Raw genomic sequence first — 16,003 nt, 5'->3', positions numbered from 1 at the left:
CACAGTTCTAGGAGCTGAAAGTCTGAGATCAAGATGCCAGCATGGTCAGGTCCGTTGAATGCCCCTTTTCAGGTTGCAGACTGCTGACTTCTGTATGCACCCTCAAATGGTGAAATTGTTCTCTGGATTCTTCTTATAAAGATGCTAATCCCATTCCTTTGGGTTCCACTTTCATGATCTGATTATTTCCCAAGGGCCCTACCTCCAAATACCAAATTTCAATATATGAACTTGAGAGGACATAAATATTCAGGTTATAGCAGTTTTTAGGGCAACTTTTAAAGAAGTTAGAAGTATGAGATGCTAAAATGACAAACATTTGTCCAAAATGGGATATTTAAACACAAAAATGATTATAAAATAATAATAGCTACTATAATGATAGTGTTTGCTAAGTATCAGACATTATTCTAAGAACTCTACATTTATCAACTCAGTATTCAAAGTCATTTTGTAAGGAAGCTACTGCTGTGACTTATTATTTACAGATGAGGCATAAGGAAGATAGAGTTTAAGTAAGTTATATAACTTACATCAGCCATATAACAAGCAACTGAGTCAATTTAAACCAGAGCCCGTACTGTACTTATTTTTGAGACATTCATAGTAGAAGACTGCATTTATCTGCTATATTAGGACTGGTGTGTATGGCTTCATATAACAAATTCAGGTTACATGCAACCACTGAATCATTTTTACAGTAATTTAAGCCTGTTTCTTTCTCTTTTGAAAAATAAATTATGCTAATTTTCTGTTAAAGTATATTTTTTAAAAATGATCAGTAATTAATCATTCTATTCCCCCTTTACATGCAATAGAAAAATGACAGAGTAGGGACAGAACAATGTGAACTCTGTACTGTTAGAATTATCATCCATTAAAGATCATTAGCTAATTGTCACTAAATTTACATATTAAGGAAATTATATATAGAATACTGCAAAAACACAGTAAAAAGACTGAAGTTTGCCCATTTCTGCTCAGGAAGTCCCTCTACTCCCAAGCTTCATAGTACGTTGTCCTTTTGACTCCAAAATATACTGCTACTATTACTGTTTCTCCTCCTTTTGATCTTCCTTTGGTTCTCCAGTGCCAGAACTTCCAGAGCCTTCTCTTTCAGATGCCATCTTTTTGTATGCCATTTCAAAGAGCTTCAGTGATGTCTGCAAGAGAGAAGATGCTGCCTGCCTGATGTTTTCTCCTGTCTCACTGTCTTTTCGAGCCAAGAGCTCCCTCATTTTGGAAATCTCTTCCTTTAGCTTGTTGCACTCATCAGTAGGCAGTTGGTCCTTGAACTCTTCCATCTTTGTTTCTGTGTCATGAATTATTCCTTCAGCCATATTAACTGCTTCAACTCGTTCCTTCTTTCACTGGTCTTCCTCAGCATACTTTTCTGCATTTTTAACCATATTTTCTATATCATCTTTGCTTAAACCACCAGAAGACTGGATTACAATCTGCTGCCTTATCTTTGGCAGAAACATGTACAATCCCATTGGCATCAATGTCAAATGTAACTTTGATTTGAGGGACTCCACGAGGGGCTGGGGGAATGCCAACCAAAGTAAACTGCCCAAGAAGCTTGTCTCCAGCCATCTCTCTCTCACCCTGACACACTTTAATCTCCACTTGAGTCTGTCCATCAGCAGCAGTAGAAAACATCTGGCTCTTCTTGGTTGGAATGGTGGTATTCCTGTTAATAAGTTTGGTAAAGACACCTCCCAGAGTCTCAATACCCAGAAACAGAGGAGTGACATCCAGGAGCAGCACATCTGTGACGTCACCAGCCAACGCACCTCCTTGAATCCCAGCTCCAGTGGCCACAGCTCATCAGGATTGACAGCTTTACTTGGAACTCAGCCAAGAAGATCCTGTACAGTCTGCTGAACCTTAGGCGTCCTAGTCATTCCCCCAACAAGAGTCACTTCTCCTATGTCACTCTTGCTGACTTCGGCATCCTGCATCGCTTTCTGGCATGGAGCAATAGTCCTCTTGATTAGATCAGTGACAATTCCCTCAAACTGAGCTTGGGTCAGCTTCATATTCAAATGTTTGGGTCCAGAAGCACCCATTGTAAGATATGGCAAGTTAGTGTCAGTCTGCCCAGATGAAGAGAGTTCACACAGCCTTCTCAGCAGCTTCCCGGGCCCTTTGAAGTGCCCTGTGGTCTTCGGTCAAATCAACTCCTGTCTCTCTCTTGAACTCCTTCACAATGTGTCATAACAAGGCCCGGTCAAAGTCTTCACCACCTAAGAAAGTGTCCCCATTGGTAGATTTCACTTCAAATACTCCTTTCTGAATTTCCGGGATAGCAATATCAAAAGTTCCACCACCTAAATCATATACAGCAATGATACAGCAATGATTGTGTCTTCAGATTTGTCTAGACCATACACCAGAGCAGCGGCTGTTGGTTCATTAATCACCCGAAGCACATTCAGTCCATATATCTGGCCAGCATCCTTAGCGGCCTGTCTCTGTGAGTGATTGAAATAAGCAGGGACAGTGATCACAGCATTTTTTGCAGTGTGCCCCAAGTAATTTTCTGCAGTCTCTTTCATTTTCATCAACACAAATGCTCCAGTCTGACTTGTAGAATAGAGTTTTCCATGAGCCTCAACCCAGATATCACCACTGGAGGCACGTACAGTTTTAAAGGTACATTTTTAATGTCTTTCTGTACTTCAGGGTCATCATAGCGCCGGCCAATGAGACGCTTGGTGGCATAGAAAGTATTGTTTGGGTTGGTGACAGCCTGTCGCTTTGCTGGCATGCCAACAAGTCGCTCCTTATCTGCTGTAAAGGCAACCACAGAAGGGGTGGTTCTGGCACCTTCGGCATTCTCCAGCACCTTTGCTTGTTTACCCTCCATTACTGCCGGACAGGAGTTGGTAGAACCCAAATCAATACCAACAACTGAACCCTTAGTTGCTTCTGATGCATAATCTCTCCTTGAAGCAAATCTAAATGCCTCATGACTGAGGCCATTCTAGCCATCCTGGTGGCGGGCGACCGTGCCCGGGAGGCGGCGGCCCCCACGAGATGGCTCCTGCGGCTCGGCTGGTGCTTATCCTGGCGGCTACACGGAGGGAACACGAAGAAGGTAACAGGTGTTTAGGTGGCCGTAAACTGCGCTATGCGATGTAGATTTTAATATGAAACTTAAAAGAAAATAATGAAGAATAAATAGGAAGTCATGGATTTGTATCCTAACTTAATTATAGTCAAAATATCCATTTTTTATTTTAATTCGTGATTTCTTAGTTCTCCATTTTTTTTCCTTTCTTTTCTCCTTCTTCAGTCCAAAAGTCATCAGGTAGACCACAGAAGAACAGAAATAGTGACTCAAAGGAGGATTATAATGGGCCTGAGTAGAAAGGCAGTGTAAGAAACTCAATAATGGTGGCCTTTTGAAGATGGTATTTGAACGAGGTGACAACAGGTAGCCTGTTGCCGCTGATAGTGGCAGTCCATGTAAACATGATGGAGTTAGGGAGCAGGACAGCCAGAAAAGGCCAGTAGATGACTAAACACCAAAAACATCCAGTAAATTTAAATGTATATTGATTATAATGGGAACCAGATTTCTCAAGGACTGAGAAGCACCATATGGTATTGAATTAGAGCTATCAGTATGAATTCATGGCTTCAGTAAATACAAACATACATGTGGATATTTCATATCTCCATCCTGGGAACACCAATACCAAATAGCAATGAGCACATCTAACATCTATCACTCCAATTTTAGCTTGTGAATTCCTCTCTACAGTCAAAGAAACTTGGGCTTCTTGGAGAAATGGCTACATTCAGAGCTGGGCAAAGAAAATACAAGATAAGCCTGAGACATCTTATGGAAGCAGACAGTAAGGAAAAGCTAAAAGAATGTCAAAAGGATACTAAAACTAATTTTAAGGGGCATCTCATAGCCAAATCTGGAACAATTTAAAACCAAAATGCTAATGAAAATAACAGATGATAAACCATTGAATAAAACAGGGATCCATTAGCCTATGCTGATCTAAATAAATAAGTGAATAAATGGTAAGAAAAGGAAGCTTTAAATATAGTATAACAGCTAATAAATATTGAAGGAATGATGGAATTAGATATCAATTAGACACCATAACCATAATTATTAATTCAGCCAAAATATCAAAATATGCTAAAGTTACTGGATAAGAGTGAGATTTAAAAGTTATTTATATATTTTCAAACTATTTCCGTATAAAATATTTAATTATAAAAGAACAAGAAGTCAATTACAGTGAAGACTCCTGGAAGTCATTAGATTAATCAAGTAATGAGAATTCATACCACCAATAAAAGGGAAGTCAATATCACTCAAGTGAAGTGCAAGAAAAACATATCATCTCTTTTGTAAATTTTTTTCAGAAACTATATAACCTGGTCATGAAGAAAACTCCAATCAAGGACATTTCTACAAAGAATCTACCTGTGACCTTAAAACATGTCAGCCATCTGAAAATCAAGGAAAAACTAAAAAACAAATGGAAAGAACCTAGAAATATATGACTACTCATTGCAGCAAGTGACTATTTTTATGGTATAAGAGACACCAGTGAGGCAATTGGTGAAATTTTAATGGCCAAAGAGTATCCAAGAGTTTTTTGTGCTATACTTTTTTTTTTATTAAATTCTTTTATTGGTACATTGTAAGTATACAACACAATTACATTTCTCATTGGGAATTGTACCTTTACATAATGCATCTTGGTTCTTATTTTTTCCCCATTCTTAGCCCTCCCTTCACGCCCTCCACCCTTCCCTATTTACAAAGACTTTATTTCCATTTTTTCCATTTCTCATTATTTTTCCTTTCCCTTCTTTCCTTTCCCCTGCCCCTCCCACTACCCCTACCCCTTTGGACCTTTTCTTTCTATTTTACATTATCGATTATTCATTCTAATCATTGGTACATTTCAGGTATACAATATAATGACATTCATCATTGGAAATTTGCACCTTTACATAGTCTCTCTTGGTTCTTGTTTTTCACCCTTGCCCAGCCCTCCCTTCAACCCCTCCATTCCTCCCCTATTTACAAAGATTTTGTTCCTATTTTTCCATTTTCTCATATTAATCCCATTCCCTTCTATTCTTCCCTCTAGCCCTCCCACTTCCTTCCCCTTTGCCCCTTTTCTTCCTATTTCACATTACCTGTTATACATTTAGTCCTTATTTACACTTTCAGTTTCTCATACCAGAGAAACTATTCGGAATTTATTCATGTGTGTCCTATTTATTTCACTTAAGAGTATTGCCTCAATGTGCATCCACTTAGCTATAAATGTCTCTAATTTCTCATTTTTTATGGCTGAGTAGTACTCCATTTTATAGAAAAAACCACATTTTCTTGATCCAGTCTCCAGTTGATGGGCATTTGGGCTGTTTCTAAGTTTTAGCTATTACAAACTGTGCTGCTATGAACATGGGTGCACATATATCACTGTGGTATGATTCTTTTAATTCTTTGGGGATGATCCCCAGCAGTGGAATAGGGGGGTCAAATGGGACTTCCAGTCCTAGTTCTTTGAGGTATCTCCATACTGATTTCCACAGTGCTTGCACCAGTCTACACTCCCACCAGCAGTGGAGCAGGGTTCCTCTTTCCCCACAGCCCCACCAGCATTTGTTATTGGTTGATTTCATGATAGCAGCCATTCTTTCTGGAGTGCGGTGGAATCCCACCATTGTTTTCATTTGCATCTCTCAAATGACCAGTGATGTTGAACATTTTTTCATGTATTTATTTGCTATTTCTACTTCTTTGTCTGAGAATTGTCTGTTCATTTCAGATGCCCATTTTTGGATTGGGTCTTTCAATTTGGGAGGTCTGATCTTTTTAAGTTCTTTATAGATTCAAGATAGTAGACCTTTGTCTGAGGAAGAGCAGGTGAAGATTTTTTCCCACATTGTAGGTTGTCTCTTCACACTGCTGGTGGTTTCTCTTGCTGTGCAGAAGCCTTTTAATAAGAAGAGATCCCATTTGTTGATTGTTTGTGCTAGTTCACGGGCAACTGAGATTTTGTTCATAAAATCTTTTCCTACACTGATGTCTTCAAGGGTTCTACCTAACCTCTGTTCCAACTGGTTCAGAGTTTCTATTTTAATATTTAGATCTTTAATCCATTTTGATTTTAGTTTAGTGCATGGTGAGAGATACAGGTCTAGTTTTAATCTTTGGCAAGTTGAAGCCCAATTTTTCCAGCACCATTTATTAAAGAGGCTATCTTTCCTCCAGTGAGGGTGTTTGGCTCCTTTGTCGAAGATGAGATGGCTGAGTGTGTCTGGCATTGTTTCTGCATCTTCTAATCTGTTCCATTGGTCCTCAGGTCTGTTTCTTTGCCAGTACCATGCTGCTTTTATCACAGTAGCTTTGTAGTAGAGTTGCAGGTTGGGGATTGTGATACCCCCTGCCATGTGCCATGTCTCTGTTACCTAGAATTGCTTTTGCTATTCTGGGTCTCTTCTTGTTCCAAATGAATTTTTGGATTGTTTTCTCAAGGTCTATGAAGTATGCTGCTGGGATCTCAATTGGAATTGCATTAAATCTATAGAGCAGTTTTGGAAGTATGGCCATTTTCACTCTATTAATCCTTCCTACCCAGGAGCAGGTGATGTCTGTCCATTTTCTGATATCATCTTCAATCTCTCTTTTCAGAGTGCCATAGTTTTCAGAGAAGAGGTCTTTGATTTCTTTCGTTAGGATGATTCCTAGGTATTTCAGTTTTTTGGATGCTATTGTGAAAGGAATTATTTGCCCTATTTCTCTCTCAGTGAGTCTGTCATTGGTGTAGAGGAAAGCTATTGATTTTTGTGTGTTGACCTTGTAACCAGCTACTTGACAGAATTTGGTTATTAAGTCTATAAGACTTTTGTACTATTCTTGAAATTTTTATATGTTTGAAGATATTGTCAAAAAATTATTTTTAAAATATCAAATAGGTTATAAAATTATTGACTTGGACACAATAAATTATGAATTCTTGTTTGCAGTAGGTATTCAACTAACCAGAACTATTTATGTTGAATTAAATCCTTGTTGAAAGCTAAGAAAGAATTTACTTATTCCTTTTCAGAGTTGGCAAATGGACCTAGAACATAAAGATGGAGAGCCATGATTATATAATTACAGAACACTAGTTCTAGATATAAGTTTTCTTTAAAACTTGGGGTCAGAGAAGCTGAGCCAGTCCCAGCACCTGGAAGGAAGCTTCCCCACTTCCATCCCATGCTCCTAGGGCAGAGAAGGTGAGCCGCATGAGTGCCAGAAGCACACCCCACCCCACCGTGGAAATGAGAAGACACAAAAACAAGCCTCAAAAACAGACTTCCAGATCACCTATAGCAACCCCAAAGGGAAATGAGATGGAAGAATCTGACACTCAACCAACCACCTGGACTTTCTGAATGGGCAACAAAAGAGATCTGAGAAAAATGAAATCAGAAATAATTATTCAGATAACAGCAAAGATTGTGCTCATGGTGCAAGACATGATTAATAAATCTAGAGAGGACACAGATAAAAAAAATTGAGGATTTGAGGAACATGATGGAATCCCAACACAGGAAACAAATGGAATCCATAAACCATACGCAAAAAGATTTCCAGGATATTAAAAACTCCATCGAAAGTCTGTGCAGCAGAATGAACCAATATGAGGATAGAATTTCAGATATAGAAGAAAAGATTGCAATTAATGAGCAGGAAAAGAAAAATTGCTTTAAAATTGTAAGGGACCATGAGAAATCAATCCAGCAGCTGCTAGACAATGCAAAGAAGAATAACATAAGACTTATTGGAGTCAATGAAGAAAGAGGAGAGAGTACAGATGACATAAAAAAAACTGTTCACAGAAGTCATGGCAGAAAACTTCCCAAGGAGGGGAAAAGAAGTTGACATACAGATAAGTGAGACATATAGGACTCCAGCTAGCCTTGATCAAAAAAAATCTACACATAGGCATACAATTGTTAAGATTCCAGAAACCCAACAGAAGAACAAAGTTCTACAAGCAGTGAGAGAAAAGAAACAAATCACATACAAAGGAAAGCCCATCAGAATCACAGCAGACTTCTCAATGCAAAGCCTCAAGGCAAGAAGACCTTGGAGTGATGTATTTCAAGCCCTAAAGGAAAACAGCCTCCAACCCAGATTGATGTACCCTGAAAAACTATCTTTCAAAATTGATGGAGAAATAAGATATTTTCATGATAAAGAGCACCTCAGGAACTTCATGAATACGAAACCAGCACTCCAAAAAATTTTAGACAATATCCTAGGAAAAGACAGTGAGGATCACAACCCCAGGAAACCCAGCAGAATGAATCCATTGGGCATCACAAATTAAATGCAAATGGGGAGAATCCAACAAAAAATAAAAGTCATGACAAGGCTTTTAAAACTTTTAACTTCATCTCCCTAATGAATGTATAATTCAATCTTGTTATTGTACTGATTAGGATTTTTCTGATTCTAGAGTTGCACACCTTTCCTTGTGGTGTACTGGCTATTTATCATCTTCTTATGTCTACTTTTTAATTGGGCTGGCTATTAATGAGCTGTAAGAGTTCTTTATATATTCTGGTCATAGGTTGTATGCATTGTAAATATGGTCTGTTTAAGGACTACTTTTCATTTTAATGATGTCATTTAAAGTTCTAAATTTTGATGGAATCTCATTTATCACTTTTTTTCTTTTATACATCATGTTTTTTGTATCCTAGGAAGTTCTTGCTTACCCTAAATTCATAAACATTTTCCCTTATAATTTCTTCTTAAAGTTTAACACTTTTAGGCTTTCATATTTAGGTTCATAGGTCCCTTCAAGTTATTTTCATGTATGGAAATAAAGGGTTGAGGTTAATTTTTTATATACAGATACCAGGTGTTCTAGTGCCATTTGATGAAAACACTATCTCTTCCTCGACTCTTGAATTGAGTTTATATTCTATAAAATGTTAATGTTAAATAATCTTTCAAATCTCAGTGGACCATATATGTGTGGCTCTATTTCTAGATTCTCTGTTTTAGTCCAATGATCTATATGTTTTTCCTTACACCAACACTCCCTTGATTACTGCAGCTTTAGAAGAAGTCTTAAAATTAGGTACTAAATGTCTTCCAATGCTGTTTTTTGTCTTTTTTTTTAACTTTTCTAGGTCCTTTGTACTCCTACATAACTTTTAAATTTCAATATCCAATTCTTCATTTATAGCACGTATACACAGACCTGAATTTTTATATATACCTTGTGTTTTCTAATCCTGCTAAATTCAAATACAAGTTCTAGGGGCTCTTAGGGATTTCTCAGTATTTTCTCTGTAGATGATCATTTCATCTACATATAAAGATTTTGCTTCTACCTTGCCAATTCTATCCTAATTGTGTCATTTTATTGCCAGACTATTTTGGTGGGGCCTAGGTTTCAAAGTTTAATGGACAGATAAAGAGTAAGCATATCTGCCCTTGTTCCCCACCTGAGGGAGAAAGCATTTTATCTTCTCCATTCATATAAGGCATTTCTGCTGGAAGTATAGACCACATGTCTTTGATCTGTTGAGAAGGTTCTGTTCTACTTCTAGTCTTCTGATAGCTTTTACCATGAACAGCTGTAGAATTTAGGCCAATACTTTTTCTCCAACTAGTGACAGGATCATATGGCTTTTTCCTTTCCTCTGTTAAAATGATGACTTTTGGAGGTGGATCTTCCAATGCTGAACCAACACTGCCATCCCTATAATAAAACCACTTTCTATATACTGCCAGATCTGACTTCTAATAGTTTGTTTTCTTAAACAAATTTCTATCCATGTTCATACTTTTTTCTTCTATTATCTTTATCCAGTTTTAGGATTAGCACAATGTTTTGTTCCTAAAATGAGGGGAGAAGTGTTCCTTCTTTTTTCTGCTTTAAATGTTTGATCTAATTTATCAGTCAAAATGTTTATGAGCCTGCTGTTGTCATATAGGTAGGTTTTCAAGCTAGGAATATACTTTCTTTAATAGGTGCTATTCAAATTTTATATTTCCTCCAGAGTTAATTTCATTAATTTCTCTTCCAAGGTACTTCTTAGAAGTTGTCAAATTTATTTCAAAACAGATTTTTGAAATATCCTTTCTATATCCTTTTATATTCTGTTAAATCTGTGGTAATCTCTCCTAGATCTTGATATTGTAATTTTAAAAATTTATAATTGATATTGTGTAATAAGAAGAAAAGCTCTAAAGGGGCAGGGGAAGTGGGAGGGGTAGGGGAAAGGAAAAAGGGGAAAAGAAATAATATGAGAAAAGGAAAAATGGAAACAAAGTCTTTGCAAATAGGGAAGGGTGGGCAGGGGAAGGGGAAAAGAAAAAGAACTAAGATACTCATGTAATGGTACAAGATCCCAATGATGAATGTAACTGTATTTTATACCTAAACTGTACCAATAAACTTAATGGGGAAAAAAAACCCTGGGGTCGTTTTTTCATTTCTTGGCATTATTGAAATAAAAGTCTGCTTTCCTTAGTTCAAATAATGCCACAAGTAATTTTTGTAAAGTATAGACACAATGATACATTTTTAGCTACTGACCTGCCCCAAATCCTGTGAATTTAGACAGAATTTTTACTCTGAAAAAAGGCATTTTACATCTATCTTTCAGCCACAAATAACTATTCTTTTCACATTTTTTTCTTCTAATTTCCTAAGGACTAAAAGAATAAACAGATCAACTTTAAAACAGATTTGAAGTACAAATAAGCTCCACAGACCCTGTAGTAAAACATTGTGAATTTCTCCATAGCTTTTCATAGCTTTCATGCCAGTCCAAATGATTATTGTAGGTTAGCATGTTCATTCTTATCCCTTTGCCAGTGGTTAGTTGAAGGATGCACAAGTTTCTCAGGTTTTAGGGAACAAATGTATCTTTATTCTTGGATGATACTGAACTGCCATATTATGAGCACATGGATGTCAAAGCAGAAATATAGAAGGATCTGTATTCAATAACACTGCTTAGTCACTAAATTAACCAACCCCAAAGATTAAATATATCTCAGGATTGCCTAATGAAGAAAATAACAAATATCAATATTATTTAAACCAGTTTGAGATAGGTTTCTACTATAGACCAAAGCAACTCACTAATAACATCAATGAGAAAAAAATATAAACCCAGAGAAATTACCTACAAAGAGAATAAGTCCTAAAATATGCCCCCAAAATACCAAATTACTTTAAAGTTTCCATATTTCAACCTCTTTCTGGAAGTCACTATACTTTGCAAGTAGTTTTTGTAAGCAAAAAGTCCAGAGTTATCCCAGGAGCCTACTATTGGGCCCTGTCAGCAGCTGACAAAGAAAAAGAGGAGCACTAAACCAGCCAACCAAATTCAAAGAGCTGCGGTGCTGTGAGGAAAGCTACAAATTTCTTCTTTAAATAAAACACCAACAACATATCCTGCCTCAGTGTTTGCTCCTAAGTTCTTGTAATTCAATGCTCAGCATCCCAAAACTACGCATTATGGAACACCAGGAGACCATGGAAGTAAATACAACAACTAGTGCCATCAAAGTTGGTGCTGAGAGCAGTCAACACAAGTTACTTGTTTAAAATGTCTGCTCCTCAAACCAAACTCTGGACCACATTCAAAGCACCCACCCTAGTAGCCATTTGTGACCTTTAGGATGGTATATACAAAATGCTGAATTGGAGAATTGTTAGATGGAATGGAGAGAAGAGACAATAGCTGAGAGATGTTCAATGGGCTTCTGCCCAGCCAAAGCTATCAGATTTCTCTGAAATGGCATGTGACTTCACTGGGGTGTCAGTTTACTTCAGGCACTTTCCATTTGCCTGGCAGGAAATTTCATGTAGGGGTATTGCCATCTGCTGGTGACTCTCTTCTCAGGAACACTCTAGAACCTAAGGATTGTGCTTATCCCAGAGCACACAGTATCACTCAGCAAGTTATAGTTTTTCATTGTTAAAATTAGACTGTTTCCTCTGTTGTTTATGAATATACAAAATCTGAGGAAGTCAAGCAAGGCATCTCAAAAACAAACAAGTCTTGTGCCGTCTATTTTCTTGTCTGTAAAATGCAAGCTAATGACACCTACCTATTTAGTGAAATTTCCTGGAAACATACTTGGTTTATATTATAGGTACAAGTATGCAGGTAAATTTCAGTCCTTCAGGATATGGAATATAAGTTGCAGGGCTATGAAATTTTCATCACTGTCTTCCCAAGACAATTACCTCCAGATCATATGAACATAATAAAGATGGAATTAGGTCATATTGTTTCACAAGCTTCTCCTTCTTCAGAGCAATACTCTAAGAACCTTACGGACCTATCAGGAGATAGCTTTCTAGAACAGGCCAGTTTGTGCTATCTTTTAAAAAAAAAACAGGGCAAGGGATTTAGCTCAGTTGTTCTGCCACCTGCCTCACAAGTACAAGGTCCCAAGTTCAATCCCTGATAACCAAAAAATAAAAAATAAATAAAAATTTTTTAAAAACAGTAGCAGGAGGTATAAAACTTAAAAGGATAAGTAAAAATACTAGAGGGTAAAAAAAAAATCTATATATGAAGGTTAAAGGATTTCCTGTCACAGTATTTAGTCCAGAGAAAAAGAGTATTTAAGGCTGCTTGATCACAGGAATTTGGTTATTGCCTTTGCTACTCTGTGGGCACCATGTTGTTCCTCCTCTGCCATGCCTGTTTGTTATCCCTGCCTTGGAGCCACCCAATTATGGACTGAAACTTCTACTAACTAGGTAGTTAACTCTGGAATGCATGATGCTGGGATTAAAGGCGTGTGATTGACAGAGGATTTGAGGAGCTCCCACGGCACAAGAGGAGGCTTCTGGGCCACGGTCCCCGCCCCCCACGAACACAGAGGAGGTGAAACACGTGGGCCCCAGCAGCACCCCCACCCCCTGCTGAAATGACAAGACAGGTAAACAAGTTTCAAAACCAGACTTCCAGATCACCTAAAACAACCCCAAAGGGAAATGAGATGGAAGATTGTGATACTCAACCACCTGGACTCCCTGAACTGGCAACAAAAGAGGATCTGGGAAAAATGAAATCAGAAATAATTTCTCAGATAACAACAGAGATTGTGCCCATAATGCAAGACATGATTAATAAATCCAGAGAGAACACAGATAAAAAAATAGAGAAGCTGAAGAACATGATGGAATCCCAACATAGGAAACAAATGGAATCCATAAAATAGATGCAAACAGATTTCCAGGAGATTAAAAACTCCATTGAAAGTCTATGCAGCAGAATGAACCAATGTGAGGACACAATTTCAGATACAGAAGATAAGATTGCAATTAGTGATCAGGAAAAGAAAAATTGCTTTAAAATAGTAAGGGACCATGAGAAATCAATCCAGCAGCTGCTAGACAATGCAAAGAAGAATAACATAAGACTTATTGGAGTCAATGAAGAAAGAGGAGAGAGTGCAGATGACATTAAAAAAACTTCACAGAAGTGATGGCAGAAAACTTCCCAAGGAGAGGAAAAGAACTTCACATACAGATAAGTGAGGCATATAGGACTCCAAATAGCCTTGATCAAAAAAAATATAAACATAGGCATATAATAGTTAATATTCTAGAAAACCAACAGAAGAACAAAATTCTACAAGCAGTTAGAGAAAAGAAACAAATCACATACAAAGGAAAGCCCATCAGAATCACAGCAGAGTTCTCAGTGCAAACCTTCAAGGCAAGAAGAGCTTGGAGTGATGTATTTCAAGCCCTAAAGGAAAACACCCTCAAACCCAGATTGATGTACCCTGCAAAACTATCTCAAAATTGATGGAGAAATGAGATACTTTCATGACAAAGAGCACCTTTGGAACTTCATGAATACCAAACCAGCACTCCAAAAAATTTTCGACAACATCCTGAGTAAAAGCAGCAAGGATCACAACCCCAGGAAGCCCAGTAGAATGAATCCATTGGGCACGACAAGAAATTAAAAGCAAAGGGGGAGGATCCAACAAAAAGAAAAAGTCATGACAATGATAAATCAATATGTATGAGTTATAGCCATCAATGTTAATGGTCTCAACTTAACAATCAAAAGACTGGCAGAATGGGTCAAGAAGCAAGATCCAACAATATGCTTCATACAAGAAGCACATTTAATTAAAAAAGAAACTCAGTCTGAAAGTTAAAGGGTAGAAAACAATACTCCATGTGACAGGAACCCCTCCCCCCCCAAAAAAAGCAGGAGTAGCTATCCTCTTTGCAGATCAAGTGGATTTCAAACAAAAATCTGAAACACTCTGGTCCCAAGAATTTCAGATAAGGGATAGTCAACTTGTATGAACAAATCTATTGTGAACATGTGTTTTCATTCCTCTCAAGTAAAAACTTAAGAACAGGACTGTTGGTTCTTAACAGTAATACAAGAAATTTCTATATTGTTTTCCAAAATAGTTTTATCATTTTACATCCACAGTAGCAGTATTAGAAAGTTCTAATTGGTTCACACCTAAGCTGACATTTGTTCTTTTAAAACTTTTAACTTAAAAACAAAAACAAAAACTTTTAACTTAAATCTCCCTAATGAGTGTATAGTGAGATCTTGTTATTGCACTGATTAGTATTTTTCTGATTCTAGAGTTGCACACCTTTCCTTGTGCTGTACTGCCTATTTATCATCTTCTTGTGTCTACTTTTTAATTGGGTTGTCTATTAATAAGCTATAAGAGTTCATTTTATATTCTGGTCATAGGTTATATGCATTGTAAATATGGTCTGTTTAAGGACTACTTTTCATTTTCTTAATGATGTCATTTAAAGTTCTAAATATTGATGGAATCTCATTTATCAATTTTCTTCTTTTATACATCATATTTTTTATATCCTAGGAAATTCTTGCCTACTCTAAATCATAAACATTTTCCTTTATAATTTCTTCTAAAAGTTTTATAGTTTTAGTCTTTCATATTTAGGTTCATAGATCCTTTGAAGTTATTTTTATGTATGGAAATAAAGGGTTGAGGTTAATTTTTTTATATACAGATACCAGGTGTTCTAGTGCCATTTGCTGAAAACACTATCTTTTCCACTCTTCTTGAATTGAGTTTATGTTCTATGAAATGTTACCTGTTAAATAACCTTTCAAAACTCAGTGGACCATGGGCAGGGGATATAGCTCAGTGGTTCTGCCGCCTGCCTTGCAAGCGCAAGGACCCGAGTTCAATCCCCGGTACCAAAAAAAAAAACTCAGTGGACCATATATGTGTGGTTCTATTTCTAGATTCTCTGTTTTATTCCAATGATTTATATGTCTTTCCTTATACCAACACTGCCTTGATTACTGTACCTTTAGAGGAAGTCTTAAAATTAGGTACTAAATGTCTTGTAACACTGATTTTTTATATACACTTTTCTAGGTCCTTTGTACTCCTACATAACTTTTAAATTTCAATATCCAATTCTTCATTTATAGCAAGTATACATAGACCTGAATTTTTATATATACCTTGTGTTTTCTAATCCTGCTAAATTCAAATACAAGTTCTAGGGGCTCCTAGAGATTTCTTAGTATTTTCTCTGTAGATGATCATTTCATCTGCATATAAAGATTTTGCTTCTACCTTGCCAATCCTATCCTAATTGTGTCATTCTATTGCCAGAGTATTTTGGTAGGGCCTATGTTTCAAAGTTTAATGGACAGATGAAGAGTAGGCACATTTGCCCTTGTTCCCCCACCTTAAGGAGAAAGCATTGTATCTTCTCCATTCATATAAGGTGTTTTTGCTGGAAGTATGGAGTACATGTCTTTGATCTGTTGAGAAGGTTCTGTTCTACTTCTAGTCTCCTGATAGCTTTTACCATGAACAGCTGTAGAATTTAGGCCAATACTTTTTCTCCAACTAGTGACAGGATCATATGGCTTTTTCCTTTCCTCTGTTAAAATGATGACTTTTGGAGGTGGATCCTCCAATGCTGAACCAACACTG

General features: G+C 37.1%; 1 pseudogene; it reads right to left on the bottom strand.

Moving 5' to 3' along the window:
* Positions 1 to 885: 885 nt before the first annotated feature.
* Positions 886 to 16,003, bottom strand: part of LOC101724857 (stress-70 protein, mitochondrial pseudogene) — a 45,718-nt pseudogene continuing 30,600 nt past the window's right edge.

This window comes from Heterocephalus glaber, unplaced genomic scaffold (assembly GCF_053883595.1).
Source record: "Heterocephalus glaber isolate CG9 unplaced genomic scaffold, H.glaber_assembly_v1.0 deba00001553, whole genome shotgun sequence".
Taxonomy (NCBI): domain Eukaryota; kingdom Metazoa; phylum Chordata; class Mammalia; order Rodentia; family Bathyergidae; genus Heterocephalus; species Heterocephalus glaber.
The sequence above is the reverse complement of the archived record's forward strand: the minus strand, read 5'-3'. Positions and strand labels throughout refer to the sequence as shown.